Source organism: Protopterus annectens, chromosome 3.part1 (assembly GCF_019279795.1).
Source record: "Protopterus annectens isolate FY-2018-M chromosome 3.part1, PAN1.0, whole genome shotgun sequence".
NCBI lineage: Eukaryota > Metazoa > Chordata > Ceratodontiformes > Protopteridae > Protopterus > Protopterus annectens.
This window is the reverse complement of record NC_056732.1, coordinates 1,129,848,110-1,129,868,172: the sequence shown is the minus strand read 5'-3', so window position 1 is coordinate 1,129,868,172 and position 20,063 is coordinate 1,129,848,110.

Below are 20,063 nucleotides of genomic sequence, written 5' to 3'. Positions count from 1 at the left end.
CATCTGTCCCACAGTGAGCATCCTATCATCCATCTCAGGTACTTCATCTCAATCACCTCTAGCTATGTAAACGCTGCCTTTATTTTCCAGGTTTCTGTACTATACAACATTACTGGTCACACCACTGTCTTGTACACCTTACTTTTCAGCTTTTTAGCATTCTTTCATCATACACTACCCCTGACACTCTGTGCCATTTGGCTGCAGCCCATCTGATTCTAGCTTTGACCTCATCATTCAGACTTCCCTTCTCCTCAACTACTTCTTCCAGATACTTGAAACTGTTAACCTATTCCACTATTTCCACTTCTATCTCAATTCTCAACCTCTTCTGATTTCCTCAGTTTGTTGATATTACAACTGACTTATCTGTACTCAGTTTCATTCCATGTACCTTCAGTTTTGCATTCCATTCTATTTCTGTATCCTTTGTTGATGTCCTTGATCAGAGTCTGCCTGCAATGCTGCATTATCTGCATAGAGCAACTTTGTTGATCTGTCCCCTCTGACTTGTTTGCTAATGTAGTCCATCACCAGTATGAATAGCAGTGGGCTCAAAGTTGAACCCTGATGGAATTCCTCTGTGAGACCAAACACTGTTCGTACTTTAGTCATTGGGTCATTGGGTCCTTGTCCATAGCCTGTACTAATTCTACCAATGTTTCTGTGACTTCGAACCATTGCAGGACTGCCCATATCATCTTTCATGGAACCTTGTCATATGCTTTTTACAAGTCTAGGAATGCCCAGTCAAACTCTTTCCTCATCTGTAGCTTATTCTTAACTATCTGTTTTACTGAAAACATCAGGTTAGTTGTGTTACATCCTGATTTGAATCCGAACTGCTCATTTCCCATCTTACATTCTACTACTCTGCCTATTCATTTGTCAGTTACCCTCTCCAGAACTTTCATATAGTGTGATAGGAGTTTGATACCTCTGCACTGCCCACAGTTGTGAATGTCCCCTTTGTTCTTGATTTTTCTGTACCCATCTCATGATAGATCCTTTATCTACTAGGTCCTTGAAATATGTACCTAGCATACTCCCTCTTTTAGAGGTTACCTATATAAACTGAGCTTTGGTAGGGCTGGACAGATAGGAGCTAAAGAAAACATCAGCTGGGTGTATGCCCTTTGGCTAATATCTGTACCAGCACAATCAAAGCTTAAGTTATATAGGTAACCTTAAAAAAGGGGAGTAATTTAATCACATCTCTAAAGGACCTAGTAGATAAGGGCAAGCACCCTCTTCCCATTAAAACATTTCTGGCATCATGATCGGGAATAAAACTTATTTGGCTCTAATACATTGGATCCTGCTAACATGGAATCCTCATAATAAATATAGCCCAGGCACCCTGGGTGAACTTATGGCTTGGCTGGGGTGGGTCCTCAAGTGGAAGAATTGGATAGCATTTATAGATATATTGTGATTTCTGTACCTTGTTCTGTGACAGATCTATGATAAGTATATAAATGCTATCCAGTAGTTGCACTATGCTATCCAGTATATAAAACTAATGGGTCTAAAAATATTTTCACTCCTTTTATCTTACTATCTGTATTGACAAACAAGAGCTTCTAGTTTCTCAGTTTTTGTATTATCTTTTATTTAGTCTCTTCTCACATATCCTTAGCTACCTCAACAAAAGCCTTTTTAATCCAAACTCCTAAATACTTTATCTTATAGTGTCCCCGTAGATATGGATATTGATGAACCAATCTGTGAGTGGTTACCTCATTTATTGTTATAGCCTTGTTTTGTGTTATAGCCATTTATTGTTATAATCTTCATTAAGCTTAAATTCTAAAAAGACTTGAAACAGTCTTAAAATGTTACACAGCACTTATGTCCTTTTCTGGATTTGTCAAGTGCAAAATTATATCGGCTGTGAATAAAGCCAAGTTTTCTTGATTACCATACAGTTATAACCTCAAATATCTGAGTCCATTGTTTTTTTTTTTTTTTGCCAGTAGCTCAAATATAAAGCAATGTATATATATATATATATATATATATATATATATATATATATATATATATATATATATATACATACACACACACACACACACACACACACACACACACACACACACGCACGCACGCACGCACACACACACACACACACACACACACACACACACACACACACATAAGTTGCACACATAATGTCATGGCTGAATGGCTGAGAGCTAAATGCTATAATACTGATTTCATATGTTGCATTGGTTCACTGTTGTTATTTGCTTTCATGAACCATGATATAATGGATTGCTGATGTTCATCTTACTGATAGGCATGACTGTCCTTTGCCACTTTTCCATTTTGCATATCCTATTATCAATGACATTTACATGACACTTGCAATGCTGGAGAAATTTGTCATCTGCTGCTGTCATATAGTAATAGAGAAACCTTGGAACACTTGGTTTAGCTTTCAAGTGTGTACGTGTGTTTGTGAGTGTGTGTGTACATGCATCTGTATGCTTGTGTGTTTCTCTTTGTATTTTGTCATATATGTATTTCTTGTTTTGTATTCAAGTTGATGGTCACGGTCATTGACTATCTGAATGCATGCATTCTCTCATGCCTTGGTTACATCTCCATTTCTGTTTTCTGTTCTTCACAGAAATGGGGATGTGCCAACATGGCATTGTAAGGACCTGATCTCATGTTGTCCTGAATACTGCATAACTGGGATTGTTGTGATATAATTGGCTCACTTACAAATACTTTGGCCACCAACTGTGGTACTCATTGTCCATTCTGTAGTATTCAGTGTCAGCAACTTGTCTTGTTACATATGTTTACCTGGGTATTCTATTTAGGCTAGACAGAATGTGTAGAAAATGCTTGGAATATGATTAAAACATACAAAGCATGAGGGTTTGCTATTGTATTGTTTTCCTGCTGCCTCACAAGCATTGCTTCTCATGGTGTATAGATGATATGTGGCATTGACCTATGTTTGTATATCACACTTGGGCCTTAGTAAAGCTGCTGCTGCTGTGTCACTGGAGTCCTTTACAGGGAAGGTGCTGCATTTTTGAAGGTAATACAAGACAACTTCATCAGATTTTATTTGTTTATGAACTAGGTTAGGGGACTGACTAACAGGACATATTTCTGCTGTAATCCAACTATTCAGTCTGCTTAAATCACTTGCTTTGAATCAGAGTATAAACGGAGGCTAAAGGATTGCTGGTCTTCAGGTGGCTTAGAGGATAAACAAGCTGTTTCCTGTGGTCCAGTGGTGCAAGGTTTGATTCCATCAGCCTCTATGGCCTAACTGTGAGATTCTGAGCAAGTCATTTAACCAAAGATTGCTCTTTGGATGAACCTGACAGAGGTCTATTGAGATCAGTGGTCTACCAATAAATAAATAACACCCTGGACTATGGGATAAAGCTCTTAGACTTAACTCTTGGCACTAGCAAATAGAATATTGTTTATTTTCCTTTGAAACTTTAATTTTCAGTTCATAGCACTAAGCTAGCTGGTCTTGTAGGTCTGTTTCCATTTCAAAGATGAAAATCAAACCCTGTACCTTGTGTCTGTGAGATAAACACCTTAACCATTTAGCCACGCTCTAACTGTAGTTTCCTGTGGTTATGACACTATGAACATTTGAAAAGTTTTTTGCTCAGGTTTAAAATGCAGTTAGCTTACAATCAGCCATCCCTGCCCTTACCCAGTCACTTTAAGGGACAGCACTAGACTGCCTCAGATGGGCACACTTAAAAAGTTTTTCTGCTTTTTAATTTCTCAGTTTTTTGAGTTTCTAATACCATGACTGGAATGGACCCCATTCCTAAGTCAAAGTATGATTAAAGTTTTTCATAGATTCATAGATTAGTACTAAGCTAACTGCCCTTGCGAGCCATTTTAAGCCTAGCCAATTATCCCTTTGTGAGACTCAAACCCTGCACCTTGTGCTTCCAAGGCAAACACCTTAACCATTAGGCCACCCTCCCAACCCCTCATGAAATTAGTATTGTTTCATTTATTGATGTTTGCCAGAAGTGCTCTTTACAGCATTCGCAATGTGCCCAGTAATGACTCCTCCTGCAATTTGTACAGAGTTAAATGTATCGTTAACATATCTAAGTATGATTTTAAGTTATTTTTTATAAGACCCGTTGCTCCTGCTACTATTGGAAATGTCTGGGTCTCCTTCGCCCACATTGCCCTTGTTTCTGCCCGCAAATCCTAGTATTTTATGACTTTGTGTCTTTCTGTATGTATGGCAATATAGTCACTGGGTAAAACAATTTCAACAATCAAGGCTACTTTTGTGTACTTTTTATGGACTATTTCTGGTTTTCTCGCAACTATTTTTGGAACTGTTGGTAATAGGTGATCCCATGTGATATAAACTTTATCATTTTTGTAATGATTTGTGGCTCATGTTTCCACTGTTTTTTAGCTACTTCAGTATTATAATATTTGCACAATCCCCAATGCAACAGTCTTGCCACATTATTATGCTTTCAGTATACAGTCCTTCTGCAATTAGTATATCACAGCCAGCAACAAGATGTGCAACTGTTTCCAACTCTGTTTTACAAAACCTACATTTGTCTGTGTCTCCAGCATGTTCAATGGACTTTGTAAATCAACATGTATGTATTCCACTATCTTGCTCTACCAATATTAACCTTTCATCTTTTGGTTTAAATTCACCTCTCCTTAACCATTCTTGCTTTCAGACCTGATAAACATGAGGTTGTTCCAAGAGTTTTCTATACTTCTAACTACATTTATGCATTTTCCACATTTCCTGCCTTCTCATCTGATCCTTCACCTTACATTCTTTCTTTTGTTTTTTGGCACATTCAGTTGCAGCCTGAGTTTTATCTAGTTCTGGTTTGATTTCCATTCCCGCTGGACACTAATATGCTCCTGCTAAACTAAACAGGGAAGTCACCTTAGACTTATTCTTCTCATCTTTTAAAACATTTACTATGTTAGGGTCTTGTGAGGTCAGTAGATATGTATGCAGTCATACAATTGCAGATCTGTATATGTAATCACTTTCAAGGAGGCCCATACCTCCTTCAGAATGGGGAGAATGTAGACTTGGTATGCACTGAGTTTTACAAATCATTTGATGAGCATAAAACTGATGAACACAAATTTTTACTTGAAGCTTCTGATAGTTTTTCTTCTGCTGTATACCTGAGTCAGAAATATAATAATATGGTTGCAGATCAACATCTCTATGTTGTGACATCAACAGCCTTGATGCAATGTGTGTGGGACATCTGCATAGGATTGACCTTAAATGTTGACATACACTTTTCCACTGCTGTTGTTAAACGAATGAGTGTGTGTGTGTGTGTGTGTGTGTGTGTGTGCGTTTTAATTTGACAATGATGATATTTGTGTCACATCATGACTTCCAGGTTATCAGGTCTTGATATACCATGAAAGTCTTAAATAACTTGTTAGAGTATTCAGTTCATGATGAATGATGAGTAAGAGTGTAGCCATTGCTCTTTGCTTAGAATAATACACTTTTTTACAGATCATTTCTTAGACACACTGTAATCTTTTCCAGCATGAGATGTAAGCAGTTTTGAAGGTTACTGTACAACATATTTGTGTGCATCCAATACCTATGACAGTGTCATGAGGACTTATAAACTTACCTTATGATATACAGTATGGCACACAGAATGCACTGAGAAGTAGCACTGCCCTGCATTTTGCAGTTTAGAAATAGCTGTGGACACAGTGAAGTATGAATAAATAAACACTCAGGTAATGACATTCACTAAGCCGTATGCCATGAGATATGATCAAACATTGCACCATGCTTGCAGATCTACCATACTTTTGCAATGAACTTGCTGCCCTACAGCAATCAGCTACTTAACACTAAGGATACATTCAAGTATTGTGGTTGCAAAACAAGGTCTGTCATGCAAGTTGCAGCATCACCCTCCAGAGTACTGATATGCACCTCTAGGCCATAGACTGCAATGAACTCACTGTCCTTTAAGTGGCAGGCATTTGTACAGTGTGTAGAGCTTGCAGGCACATAAACATTCAGAACAGTGGAATAATATTGTTTTGTAACAACCTGTGGTATACTAACTAGTGTACTATATTTGCACACTTACACCTAACTTTACAATATACTTACTTACTTAATATATAAAGCTTGCAGGCATATGAGCACTGCACAGAGCATTTTGGGAAAATAATCAGTCTTTTACCACTCTTGCATTATGCAATCCATCATACAGGTACAATAGTAAAGTGCAATTATGCATAACATCCAGCCATGCAGTGTAGTTATTGAACACTCCAGTACTGTCTCGCAGTGTGCTATCTGCCATGCATGTGGAGCTCTAATGCTGTATTTAGTTTTATTAGAGTCATGAATTTTTACATCTGTTCAGTATAACCTAGAGTGTGAATTCTGGAGGGCTTTGTTACTGCCATTTCTATATACCTTTTTGCATTCAAATTGCAGTTAACATTACTTCTTCAGAAAATTTCATATTGTGGATTGACGATAGCATGCATCTGCATTTGGTGCAAGCAGGGACATGTGCATCTGAGCACAGAACTCTGTTTATTGTAAGAACACAGCATGCACATATGAGAAATATATCAATAAGTTCATCTATGTGGATACCTATGCATATACATATGATGATGTCTGTGAACACTAATCAAACATGCTTATACTGTATATGAATATCAGTTGAATATGGGCATGATAAAATATATGTATTTTTAGTGTGGAAAAGCACACAGGTGTGCATGCATATGGCTTTGTAATTTATTGATATACATGATAGTGTATTAATGTATGCAGAGGCGGCTCATGATATCAGACTGCAGGACTGCAGCCCCCCCCCCAGCTGTGAACCACAATGGTACAATCCAGTTATAACTTCTCCATCACATAGAAAGTGAATCTGGACTGCTGCCTTACCAGTATGGATTCAGAAAGAAGGCAGCAGACTGCTGATGCCCCAGAAGTCTATGCAGTGTTAACCTCATAGACTGGAAAGGGATCGGACTGCAAGGTAAGCAGTCTTGGAACGTTCGCAGCTGGTCCCAGGAAACCGGAAGTGTGCATTCTGGCACGAATGCAGAGACAAGCTGCTGTGGATTTTCATGCAAAGTTGAGGATTTTATTAGTACTTGCAGAGCTGTGGATTTTATTTACTACTTGCAGAGCTGTGGATTTGCTTTGGAGTTGAGTGTATCATTGCAGGTAGAAGTGAACAAACGGCAGGTTATTATCAATGAAGGCAGAGTGTGTGTGTGTGTGTGTGTGTGTGTGTGTGTGTGTGTGTGTGTGTGTGTGTGTGTGTGTGTGTGTGTGTGTGTGTGTGTGTGTGTAGAAGCTTAGTCTGTAATACTTCACCCACACGATGAAGGGCGAAGGACGGTAATCAAAACCCAATCATTCATTTTTCACACTGCCATGCCTTTTCACTGGCAATAACATCATTACTTCCAAAAACTAATACTCTTCACTGTCAGTAATTGATACATTTTAAAAAACTTACTCTTTATAGCATGCAGTGGGGTAATCAGTGTAAACTCTAAGTCAGATTATGTCAGTGTCACACTCATTGTTTTCTCTTGTTAACAGTACGTTCCTGTTAAATAGGCACCATAAATAAAGTTATATATATTATTCCTCATACCCCAGCCATTTTTATTTACATGCCTTTTTTAAAATCAGCAAACATGTTCCTGCATTTTAGCTAATATTGTCAGCGTTTGCACTAAGGAGCCCTTTTCTTTATTCTGGCACATAGGTAAGTTGCAAATGCAACATGGAAGAACAAATTCTCTCTTTCTCTCTGTGTATGTGTGTGTGTGAATGTGTGTGTGTGAGTGTGTGTGTGTGTGTGTGTGTGTGTGTGTGTGTGTGTGTGTGTGTGTGTGTATGTATGCATACATTCCCTCTGATTAGTTTTCAGTCTGAGTGGGAGAATTCTTGGCGTGCTCTGACACTCGAGTGTTTTCTCAGTGTCTGGTGTTGAGGGTAGTATGTTAATTCTGTTTACTCATTGACACTCAGCAGAACTTGCCATTGTGGGCTTCTGTTCATAGGTTCATAGGTAGGTACTAGGCATTTGGCCCTAGGGCCTATATAAGTCTAGCCAAACGGTACCCTGGCTTTTGCCAACCAAGAAAACTATTTTCCTGTGCCCCTGTCAAGCAGAGCCACAGAAGTGATCCCCGGGGTGATTTTCCTATCTCCCATCCAATCATCAAGATTTTTCTTGAAGAGTGCTAATGAGGAGCTTTGTTTGATATAGATAGGTAGTTTATTCCAGAGTATGGAAAGTCTCTGGGACAGGAATCTATCCCTCCGGCATGTTCTGTTTATTGTGGTGACAAGGTTTAGGTCCCTGGAGTATGTAGCTCGGAGGGATTTGGACTTATTTAAGTGGAGCATGTCCAACAGCTCTGGGTTTGACATAGCTTTGTATGTTAGGCAGAGATCGCCTTTTAGTAGGCAATATGCGACAGAGTAAAGCTGGAGTTTTTTGAGACGTCTGCATAGGGCATCTGTTTGAGGCTGGTAATCCTCTTTGTGAAGTATTTTTGTGGCCTTTCCAGTTGTTGTAGATGTCTTGTGAGGTACATACCAATAGGGGCATTGTACTCTATAATGGGTCTAATGAGTGATGAGTAGAGGGGAACAATGACCTCTTTTTTCCTGGATGAGAAACCTTTTGTGATGAGGTGTGCCATATAAAAGGATTTCCTGACTACTGTGGCGATGTGATTATCAAAGGAGAGACTACTGTCCACCTGTGTCCCAAGGTCTCTTATCACACTTTTGGTGTTAAGTAGACTACCGCCTATGTGGTAGTTCATGGGTACAGAGTTTTTACCAAAAGGGATGACAATGCACTTTTTGGCATTGAGTTTGAGGCCATGGCTTTGACACCAGGCATCTGTCTCAGTGAGGTCCTTTTGTAGGATGTCCACATCGTTAGGAGTTTTGATTATGGCTCCTAGTTTGCAGTCATCTGTGAACTTTGTTAGCCAAAGACCTTCTGTGTTAGACTGTACTTCAGAGAAGTAGATACTAAACAGGAGAGGACCTAGGACTGAACCCTGTGGTACTCCACTTGTCACTGGTTTGAAGTTGGATTTAGAGTCTGCTACTTTCACAGTGTGGGTTCTGTCAGTGAGCCAGTTGGCAACCCATCTTGTGACATAGGGATTTATACCTAGTTTAGTGAGTTTGTCTTTAATTCCAGAGTGGGAGATTGTGTTGAAAGCCTTAGCGAGATCGAGACAGGTTGTGTGAACCACCTTACCCTCATCTACGGCTTTGGTGACCTCTTCAAAGAAGTCTATCAGGTTTAGAAGGCATGATCTACCTAGTACAAACCCGAACTGGGTGGGGTCCAGAGTTTGGAGATTACCAATGTCATTGTTTATAAGTTCCATGATGATACGCTCTATAGCCTTGCAGACCAGGCTCGTCAGGCTAATGGGGCGGTAGTTCCCATGGTCCGTGGTGGCTCTCCCTTTGTGGAATGGGATAACTGTTGCTGTGTGCCATTCAGTGGGCACAAAGCCTGAGGTGAGGCTATGATTGAACATGGTACTTAGGTGGGGTGCCAGTTCGTCCTGTAGTTTATGTAGAACGCAGCCTGGAATGTTGCCAAGTCCCATGGATGCTGTGTTCTTGGCTTTGGAGAGTGTGTTTTTTATCTGTGCAGCCGTGATTACAGGTACTTTGCATTCTTCCAGGATAGAGATGTGCCCTTTAAGGGATGAGAGAGGGGTAAAGTTAGCACTGAACCTATCTGCCAGGATGTTGGCAATATCAGTTGGTTCTGTATATTTAGTGCCATTGTGCTGTAACTCAGAGCAAATCTGAGTGTTTCCATTGAGATTCTTGACATAGCTATAGAATGCTTTGTGGTTGTCTTTAGAATCAGTGGTGATTTTCTTTTTGTAACTAGCTTTGGAGAATTTTATGAGGGATCTCAGCTTCTTACTGAGGCTGACCACGGAGTTCCTTCAATCATGGGATTTTACTCTTTCTTGCAACAGTTTCTTTCTTCTGTTGTAGAGTTTGTTTATAGCAGAGGACCACCAGATTAGCTTCCTTTTTTTGAAGGATAGCATCTTGGTTCAGTTAGGGATTGCATGATCCATGCACTCATGTAAGTGCTTATAAAGTGCAATTGTATAGGATTCAGCAGTTGTATCTCTATTGTCCATCAGCATGGGTGTCGTGAAGTTTGCCAGTTCTTTCTTAAGAAGTGTGAAGTTGGCTTTGGAGAAATATTTTACTGTGGTTTCTCTAATGGGGGTGGGGGTGGGATGTGGATGTCTAGGGTGATTTGCTTGTGGTCGGATCTGACCAACAAGAAATTAATCTCTGGTGTGGAACACTGGTTGCCCATGTTGGTAATGCCCAGGTTTAGGGTATTGCTGCCCCTTGTGGGAGTGTGGATAAGTTGATCCAAGGCATTTGAATTTATGAATTCCAGAAAATGTTGAGCACAAGAGTTGGTACATGAGTAGTTTTCCCAGTTAATGGTGGGGTAGTTGAAACTGCCCATTATTAGAGTGTTAGGTTGTACCCTAATATTTTCCAGTATATCAAGAAATGAGTAGTTGGAATCTTGGGGCATGGTGGGGGATCTGTAGCAAGCTACAATTTGCATTGCAGTCTTGCCCAGAGTTAGTTGCACTTGGATAATCTCAGATGCATTATGCTGAGCATCTAGCCTGGAGGTGTGGATATCCTTAATGAATGTGGACACATCTCTGCCTTTAGTGCTTCGGTCCAGGTTAGGTGGCCAAAGGGTGTGGTATGAATTATAGCCAGGTAATGCAGGGGTGCTCTCTGGAGCCTTGAACCAGGTCACTGCACAGATGTCAATGTTCTCCATTTTAAGGAATGCCTCGAGTGAGTGCATTTTGACGTTTAGACTTCTAGCATTAAGTAGCATTACCCTCAGATTTTGCTTGCTTGTTCCTGTTATGGTGGTGAATTTGTCATTTGAATCTTGCCTAAAAAGGCACTATAGGGGTGGCAAGAGCCTTAGCCAGTATCTGGAATCCCAAGGGCAACAGGTGCAGGCCATCTCTGGCAAAGCATCGTGGTTTGTCGATCATGTCATCCCAGGCAGACAGATACTGGATCCCCTTAGAATGACACCAGAAGCTTAGCCAATTGTTGAAGTCAATCATTTTGTCCTTGTACTGTGGTATCATTCTGGGTGATGGCAGGATGCTACTCAGGACTAGGGTCATACCTGCCTGAGCTACAAGATCAGAATGCTCCTCCATGTCCCTTTTCATGTAGTCCAGGGAGGTACGTCTCAGGTCATTCACACCAACATGGACAATAACATAGTCATATTTGTACTTGCTGTGGAGTGACCTGAGTGCATGCATTATGTGGCGGATCCAGGCAACTGACAGGCAGCTGACAGTAACTTTCTCCTTGTTTAGCTTGGTGAGTGGAACATCAGTGTGCCTGACTATAGAGTCACTTATGACTAGAGTGTTGGGTAGGTTGTTATGCCTTATGGGCTGTAGTTGAGTGGCACACTGAGTTTGTGAGCAATGTGTCATTTGAGTTGTGTTGGGGGGGGGTGGAGATTACTTGCGTTATTGCTTTGAAGGTACCTGTTGCTTGGGTAGATTTTTGTGAGAGCCTCCATGAATGTAGGTGTGTGTTTTGTGTTTCTATGTGTGTGTTTTGGTGGTGAAGGTTTTGAGGAACTATGTGATGAGTGTGGTGTGGTGCAAGTGTTTACCTTCTCCTCTTGACTGTCTAGTCTAGTCTTGGGTGAAGAGAGATTTGCTTCCAATTTGGTTATATAAGTGCATCTCTCACAGATTGTAGTGTTGGGTGGTAGGAGGAGAGGGTTGTCTGTGTACATGAGGCAATTGCTGCATTGCCCCAAGATGCCCAGATTCATCAGGTAGGCAGGAGAAAACACCGGGAGCTGACCCTTAGACATGCCTGGATAGGTGTTTATTTATTAAGTACTAAAAACTGCTTTCCTCTAGACAAGTGAAGAAAGTTGAGTGCTGTAGTAATTTGTAGCTTATTTAGTGCTTACAATGAGTTCTGAGCAAGTGCTGAGCTCAAAGAAACAGATTTGAGTACTGAAATTAGAAAACTGGCTAGTTCTAAGAAACAAAATTAAGCTAGAAGGCTTCCCTCCAACACAGAAAGGCTTGGGGGCTAAGAAGCTTACAAGCAGTCCTGGATACAGCACATCTGTATCTGGACTAGACAACTTATAGGAAAGGCAGGAAACAAGCTTAGAAATTTTTTATTTTTTTTTTGTAAAGTGGAAAGGGGAAAGGAGGAGCAGAAGCTAAATGGGTTGGCCTTCTCAAATGTTCTCCCTGGGTAAGGTAGAATGAGGTAATGACACTAGACTGGGAGGAGTGTCCCAGATCAGATTTACAGTAGGGGTGGGCAACTGCTAAGCCACCAAGTATAAAAACAGGATACCAAAAGGGAAAGAGGGTGGGAAACAAAAATCAGAACAAACAATCCCAACCCGGTGCTTAACAATTGTAAAAAATTCTACTTAATACCTCACACACAGTGAGTAAAATAAAAGCGCCATAAATAACTCAGAAATAAGTAAAATACAGGATACAGTTTATTTACTATTTGCACCAAATGTTGTCCCATTCAATGCCAGCACCAGATTTGTTGCAGAGTTAGTTTTAGTTGGGAATGGGATACTCTTTCTGGACTGAAGTTACTTATGGGACTTTTCCAACAAAAGAAATGAACCAGGGGTAGAATTTGTAGCAAATATGTGAATAGCACATTATCAGAGGGTAACAGCTCCAAACATCAAGTAGTTTGTCTTTCTTTCCCCACACTAGTAGTGTGATCATAAATCAGAACATCTTGATTATTCCATTCTAGTCTTGGCACTGGCACCAACGTCAGGTTATTAAAGAACTGTTTTTCCTTATAATACAATGCTCTCCTCCACCCCACATCCTTAGGTCACATTAGGAGTGGATTTGTGTGGGTTGGCGTAACTGCAAGTAAGTAAGCAGTCTCCAAGTGTAAACTTCTGTCAAGTATGCCATAAAATATTTTCGGCTTCTGATTGCTTTCGAGGTAGTGAATCCTATCACACAACAGTTTTTTTGCCACACTCCACCCTGCAACAACAGGGTGCTGCTTTCTTATATACCCAAGGGAAGCAAAGTCCTGAAATGGGGATTGCCTAACTCTTGCTTCTCTTTGCACAAACTTCAGTAAATGGTGTGTTCCATAATATGCTCTTGTTCCTGTCATTTACACTGTTTTGTGCTGTTTCCCTTATGAATGTAACTTAATTCCACCAAATGACAATATGGCGATAAACCATACAGCATTTATATCTAGGAAATCCATATGTTCATCTACACCTGTTTGTGACTCCATCTATATTATTTGGTTGTGCAAACTCATTTCATCAATGTGCAAAGTGTGTGTGTGTGTGTGTGTGTGTGTGTGTGTGTGTGTGTGTGTGTGTGTGTGTGTGTGTGTGTGTGTGTGTGTGTGTGTAATGGCGGCTATAAAAAGAACTCAGGTGGTGGGCTTGAACTCTGTGTGTAGGTAACAAAAGCCTAAACTCCCTACCCACCACCATTTGTGAACCTTTTACAGATTTTTGCCTCATATTTTGTTCTGTTCTGTTCCTCATAACATCTGTGGTTTCTGAAACTTTAATTCCTTAAATAGTTGATGGTGCAGTGGTAGTATTGTTGCCTCACAGCTAGAGGTTCTCTGGTTTGATTGTTGGCCGGGGTGCCTTCTGTGTGGAGTCTGCATGTTCTCAATATGTTTTCTGGTGCCCTCCTGTGTTACAAAGACATGTGTCTGCAGTGTTTCTCCCTGGGCCACTGCTGAAAATTGTTTTTTGTTCCAAGTCAGACTTTCCTGGTTAACAAATGTTAAATATATAAAATTGACAGGCATTTGAATGTCAGACTTCATATTCTTCAGAAAGTACATAGTAACACAAAACCTTTTACTCTAACAATTTTCTAAGTTTATAAGATGAACATTTGATATTTGTCCCTATGTTTGGCACTGTATTCCCCCATTAATGGCTTTGTCTAGGTTTTTTGTGCTAAGGTTGAGAGCTATGGTGAGAAATGAATTCACTGAATATGTTTGAGGGCTGTATTCCCCCATTGCTGACTATGTCCAGGTGTTTTGTGCTAAGAGGTTGAAAGCTATGGTGAGAACTGAATTCACTAAATGGTAGCCATTTATGTTTCAGACTTCCTCTCTTTCATAAAACAGCTGATTTGGCATAGTGGTATGTTGCTTTGACTGTTTTGCACAGGGTCCTGGCTTCAAGACTTGGCAATGAAATGTATGGTGGTAACACAGCATTTTATATTAGCAAATTTCCAAGATTATACAAGCAGTATTTAAAATGTGTCCCTGGTTTTTGGCTTTTGTCCCCCCCCCCCAATAAATTTTGGCTTTTTCCAGATTTCTTGTGCTGCGAAGTTGAGAGAAACAACTGAGTGTTAAGTAGATTTTACAAGGAGCTGAGAGCTGCAGGGGAAGAAAAGTTTAGTGCTGCTTATGCTAAATCAGCTCAAATTGTTAATAGCACAACAGGTAGTGTACTTGTGTTTGATTCAGTAGGCTGTGGGTTCTACTCCCACAGGAGGTGGATACTACTGTACATGAGAATGTCCTCTTTGGCAAAAATACAGGGCACTTTATTAGTACATGAAATATAAAGTTGCTTGTTAGAAGCAACCTCCTCATTAGTTACAGATCTCTTTAATGTGGAATTATTTAGATGAGTTTTACTTCTGCAGAGATTGTGCGTATTTACTGATACTGGTGGATTGTAGAAGTTTGAGAAGACTTTTATGATGGAAATGTTCTCAATTGGTCAGTTTTGTCATTATTGGTGCATGCATTTTGTTTCATTGTTTACTGGAAAAATGTTCAAAGTAATAAATTTAAAACACCCTCTAACAACTGTACTGCGTTATACAAGGAATATAATTTAATACAGGCAGAAATGTGTATCACACAACACATTTATGTCTTGTGTGCAAGGGGCCTACCATTTGAAAACAGCCCAAAATTATCTTTATACTAGCCAGATGTATTTTCTTTGAATGTGGGTTTCAATACTGTTCAATGAATGTGAGTTTCAAGGGCAGAGAAGTTTTAATGCCAAGTCTCTTTTCATTGTGGGACTGCACTGCATTGTTTAGCAGATGTCTTTGTGTTTGTGCTGTAAAATGCAAAATAAAACTTTCAAATGAAATCCAAATCATTGTAGAAGTAAAGCAGTATGCACATTACAGTGTTTATGGTAAATGGGGTGAAATAGCCAAGTAATGGGACATTGGAATGGCTGTGGGGGGGGGGGGTTCCATTCGGCCATGATTTTGTGAGGGGGAAGGGTGGCAAACTCAAAGACAGCCCCGTCTGAACTATGCCTCTCAAATCTCCAGATTTTCACAGAATTAATAGATTTTTGCTTCTTATTTCTGGTTTGTTCCTCATACAATTTGTGATTTTCTGTCAAATCATTTAGGAATCAAGTCACTAAATAATGACAGACACTGAGTTTCAGACTTCATAACCTTCAGAAAAATGCATGCTAAAGCAAGACCTGTTATTCTATCAACTAAGTTTATACAAGAGCAATTTTTAGTACTGTTTGTATGTTCCCCCAATATATTTGGTCTTGTCCAGATTTCCTGTATTAACTGGTTGAGAAGTACATGCAAATAAATTGCATTATAGAATTAGGCATATCCAAACCTCTCAACTGTCCCCAATTTTGGCACAAAATGTTGCTCTCCCTCTAATAATCCCTCCTCAAAATGGCAATTTTGGCAGAAAATGTGGAGGGTTTACAATTAATAAATAACTGTAATAATCAGAGTGATAGATTACTTTTATTTCAGAAATGTATGTAGATTCATTTATTTTGTCAGCTGCTCAAGTTAACAGTACTACTAATACAAAAGTGTCCTTTCATTGACAGGTTCCCAGCTGTATTGTGTGACTGTTTTATATTTGCATCACATCTTTGGTCCATTTTTCATAAAATTGTGGTTTTCTGGCAAATTAGTGGCAAATCATTAAAGATTGAAGTTAGAAAATAATGACAGACATTTGAGTTTCAGATTTCATACCCTTCAGAAAATTCATACTAATACAAGACCTACTATTCTATTAGAAAGTTTATAAGGGCGATATTTAAATATTGTCCTTATTTTTGGGCCTTTGCCCCTCTTCTATTTATGGCTTTGTCCAGATTTCTTACTCTGAGGTTGAGAGGTATGACAAATGTGTCAGGGCCATCATAATCAACCAGAAACATTTCAAATTGTGACATACTTGTTGCACACCACTCCCCCATGTAGTGACTCTGGATGTGTCCAAGCAAGGCAAGGAGCAGTTATGCAGTGTAAGTGTGCAGAGTATCCAAGGCAGACACAAGTACTACAGTGGCTTTTCATCTGTCCTTGCTTGAATTTGCAGAATGTTCTGCTTTTCTGTCATATTTTTATACTGTTGATTTATGCTTCTTATTATTCAGATAGTGCCCGTTGCTCTGTGTTTAAGTAGCAATGCTTTCATAACCATCAGGTAAGCTTGTCTGAGATTGTAAGATGCAAGTAAGATTTAATAAGCACACTGTTAAATAATTACCAACATTGAAAGCCTTTCTGTTGTTGCCATGCAGAGAATACTTACATAACTTGATAATGTATAAACCTTGGGTATTGAAATGCATATGACAGTATTTGTAATAAAGGACAGGATTACAGTATTTTAAGAAGCTCATTACCTTTGTTGGAGACTTGCAGTCATCTTTGCAGGGTTTACCTGTAAACCAAACAGAATGCCAATCTATCATGTGTGGTCCTTAACCTGTACAGTAATCCTTTAAGCAATTTATCTTGAGCTTGTTTCTTGTTTGCTGTTCATTTTTTAATTTGATCATGTTTTCCCCATGAAACAAGTAGATAGTTGTTGTCAGGCAGCAGGTCTTTTTTGGATAAGAAACATTTTTACAAGTGGGAGTATCACAGAGATTGCTACTTTCAGCATGTTACTTGGTACTTTAATAAAGCTGAATATAAATTATAATTAGAATTGTAGCGCAAGGAGAAGTGGTTTGAGTTGAGTGCTGCTTGTTTTTCTTATACGTTACTTTGACTGGCATTCCAGTAATGTATTTAAAAAGTAATTTATTATTTCATGCCTCTCAACCTTTTTGTTTCCATCTAGATATTAAGTAAACTGTCATGCAGCCAATGCATTGAAATATTTTTTTTCTTCTACACACCACTTTGTCTTGATTGGACTCTCATAATGACAGTTTGGCACCCAGGGCAGCATATTTAAAGTTCCAGTTTTTGTGGTTGTGAGCAAAGCTCCTCCCCTTTCTAGTTGACCCCACCCCTTCCCATTGGCCCCACCCATTCAGCTGTCTCCTGCAGCCCCCCTTTGATTTGACGTCATCATTCGCCACTGAATGCATGTCTTCATAATAGGGAAAAATGTAAGTGTTTTGACACCTTTACGTATGGCAGCACCTCAGATTTCACATATATGCACACAACTCAGAAGTCATTCTGACAGCTTTGTTTGCAAACTTTATGCTGTGTCTGTGAGGTGCTTAGTCTTGATTGATCTTATTCTTGGATGGACACTCTAAGGCCACATCTTCATATGCATATTTATCAGAAAGGTGTGTTGAGCTGCGTATTGCCAGTATATTATATATCCTCCAAAGCAAGTTACGAAAATAACATTGCTAACGATTCGAAAGACAACCACAAGGCATTCTATAATTATGCAAAGCATCTAAACGGCAATGCTCAGATCTGCTCTGAGCTACAACAGAATGGCATTAAATATACTGATCCCAAGGATATTGCCAATATCCTGGCAGATCAGTTAAGTGCCAACTTCACCCCCCCCTCACCCTGTAAAGGGCCCATCTCAATACCAAAAGATTGCCAGATTCCGGTAATCATGGCCACACAGGTAGAAACCGCACTCTCTAAAGCTAAGAATACAGCATCCATGGGACCAGATGACATCCAGGGCTGGGTACTACATGAACTATAAAATGAACTGGCACCTCACCTAAGTGTCATGTTTAATCATAGCCTCACCTCAGGCTTCGTGCCCACTGAGTGGCGCACAGCTACAGTTATCCCACTCCACAAAGAGGGATCCACTTTGGATCCCAGGAACTACCGTCTCATCAGTCTGACAAGCCTGATCTGCAAGGGCATGGAACGCATTATCATGGAACTTATAAACAAAGACATTGGCAACCTTCAAACACTGGACCCTACCAAGTTTGGGTTTGTGAAGGGCTGATCTTGTCTCCTGAACCTGATTGACTTCTTCAAATCAGTCTCCAGAGCTGTGGACAAGGGTAAGGCAGTCCACATAGCCTATCTGGACCTCGCCAAGGCCTTTGACACCAGCCCCCACTCTGGAATCATATATAAACTTACTAAGCTTGGCATAAATCCCTACATCACTCAATGGGTTGCCAACTGGTTTACTGACAGAACCTAGACTGTAAAAGTAGCTAACTCCAAATCCAGCTCCAGAAAGGTGACAAGTGTAGTACCTCAGGGTTCAGTCCTGGGACCGAGCATCTACTTCTCTGAAGTACAGGCCAACACTAAGGGACTCTGGCTAACAAAGTTCGCAGATGACTACAAATTGGGAGCCATTACTGAATCCCCAAATGATGTGGATATTCTACAAAAGGGCTTTACAGAAACAAATGCTTGGTGCCAGAGCCATGGGCTCAAGCTTAATGCCAAGAAATATATAGTTATCCCCTTTGGGAAAAAACATGCATCCATGAATTACCACATAGGTGACAGTACACTAAACACCGAAAATGTGATGAGAGACTTAGGGACTTAGAGTAGAGTGTGGTCTCACCTTCGATAACCACATTGCCACAACAGTCAGGAAATCCTTCTATGTGGCACACCTCATCACTAAGGGCTTTTCATCCAGAAAAAAGGAGGTCATTGTCCCACTATACTCATCCCTCATTAGACCCATTATAGAGTACAACAGCCCATTTGGTATGTACCTCACAAGACACCTACAACAGCTGGAAAGGCCACAGAAATACCTCACTAAAAGAATCACAGGCCTAAAGCAGATGCCCTATGCTGACCATCTAAAAAAACTCCAGTTATACTCTGTAGCATATCGTCTACTCAGAGGTGATCTCTGCTTAACAAACAAGGCTATTTCAAACCCTGAGCTGTTGAACATGCTGAACTTAAAGAAATCCCAATCTCTCAGAGCCAGACACTCCAGGGATCTAAACCTTGTCATCACAATGAACAAAACATGCTGGAGGGATAGGTTCCTGAACCAGAGACTCCCCTTACTCTGGAATAGACTGCCCATATATGTCAAGCAGAGCACCTCCTTGGCAGTCTTCAAAAGGAACTTTGACAATTGGATAGGAGATAGGAAATTCATCTTTGGGATCACGTCAGTCACCCTGCTAGACAGGGGTCCAGGGAAGTAAATATCGTGGGAAGAAATATTCAGGGAATTGTTATGGCTAGGCTTGTATAGGCCCTAGGGCCGATAGCCTAGTACCAACCTATGAACCTATATTGTACATAGGTTGGTACATCACATGTTTACAGTATGTATACTACATGATGTAACATAATCATTAGATTGTATAGATAACATCCATTCTTTTATGTATATATAGATGCGTATATATGCACACACATACATATATATATATATATATATATATATATATATATATAAAAACCAAACAGTAAAAAAGTTCCACAAACAAACCAATTAGTAAAAGCTACAAGTTAAGATAGAGTTTTTACTGTGTGATACCTTAAACCTCCAGTAATAGAGGCCAATGGGATATATGCAAGTGACCCCTTAAAGACATCAAATGTTTCAGCAATATGGCTCGTTAATGTCCATGACTTTTTTTATGTTAGTTGGGATATTTTGCAGACACCTTAATGGTTACGGACATCAGCTGTGTTAT